This window comes from Seriola lalandi, unplaced genomic scaffold, assembly GCF_002814215.2.
Source record: "Seriola lalandi dorsalis isolate HSWRI2012SDOR001 ecotype SW California unplaced genomic scaffold, Sedor1 jcf7180002054887, whole genome shotgun sequence".
NCBI lineage: Eukaryota > Metazoa > Chordata > Actinopteri > Carangiformes > Carangidae > Seriola > Seriola lalandi.
In genome coordinates, this window is record NW_019525439.1 from 1,047,483 (window position 1) to 1,049,123 (window position 1,641).

Here is a 1,641-nt window from a genome sequence, read left to right on the forward strand (position 1 = left end):
ATCTAGCTAGCTAGGAAGTGTTTGCTATGCTAACCGTACCTGGTCCCACCGGGCTGGTAACCTGTGTTAACCACAGACTGTGGGGCTGTAAACCTGGTAAAAACATCAATTTAACCTCCGTTAACGATGTTTGTTTTGTGTTTCTGACACGTGACACAGTTTAAGTGACCTGTGTTAGTGTGATGTGCTGCATTAATGTAAGTTGATAAAATGTTCAGGCAACTTAAATGTGGTAAAAACAGTAATGTTAACTTTCCACATCGTCATGTCTGAACACCTGCTGTATCTCTGAAGTCAAACCAGTTTTAAAAAGCTGTATGTAAGTCTATGTAGCTGCTGTATGAAGACGTCAAATTGTGCTGACTGGGTGTGAATCACATAAGGCAATAAGTTTACTACATTTTGTGGACAGATCCTTCTGCTTGTTGTCTGCTAATTGTTCCATAGTTTTATAGTTTCTGTGCTTATGTGTTCTGATCATTAAACCTGTGCTCTGATCATTACACCTGTGTTGTGATCATTGCACCTGTGCTCTGATCATTACACCTGTGCTCTGATCATTACACCTGTGTTCAGATCATTACACCTGTGCTCTGATCATTACACCTGTGCTCTGATCATTACACCTGTGTTCTGATCATTACACCTGTGCTCTGACAGCTCAAAGACTTCAGTGTTCCTGCAGCCAAATGTCCTGTATGAAGCATCAGGTTCCATGTTGCAGCGTCACTGTGTAAGATCTGTTCTCAAAGTTTCATGAACATTAATTTATGTTGTTAATGTATGAAACATGCAAACATTAGCAGGACATAAAATATTGTTTAACAATTAACTAAGTATCATGTTATTAGAAAAAATCAGTCGCTGATAGAATTCACCTACATGCAGCAAAACATTCAGGTTCATCCCATGAACTTATTTTCAGTCTCTTCTCACTGGTATCGTATTGTTTGATGTACAATACACAATGTACAGATGGTATATGATTAACTGTGATTTACCATGTCTTAAATAAAGTGTTTGTCTTTTACTGTAATTCAAAGGTGTCCTCACTGAAAACTGAATGACCAGTGCCAACAGAAGGAGGACCTCAGGTATGGAGGAGCATGTTTGTTTGCATTCATCTGGTTGTGGTGAAGGTGGACTGCATGGACAACATCCTTAGTTCTCAGATGATGAGAGGACAGACCAACTGTTTAGAAATGTATTTATTAATCTGTGTTGTATTCACAGGTTCACTGTTAGTATTCAGTATCAAGCTGTGATTAAATGATGCATCAACTCCAGCACAGTCATCACCTCCACAGGTGAAAGTATTTACCAATTTAACATCACAACCGTGTTCAGTAGGAAACAGTTGGAACTGACCAACCAGAAGTTCACCCAGGAGCAGAACGACACTCAATCCAAACTTGTAAAGAGTCATTGACCACCTGGACAGTATTATTGTCTTCTTCTTCCCCTGTACTGTAATGATTTGTCTTTACACTAAAATATTTATTGTGGCCAAAGAGCACGTAAGAAAGATCGGAGATATGAGCCACTGTTCCAGTGACAGAGGAAAAGGTGGGTTGGTTAAACAGTCTGAGCACAAAGCTGCGAAGACTCTGGCTATTGTGCTCGGTGCATTCATCTTATGTT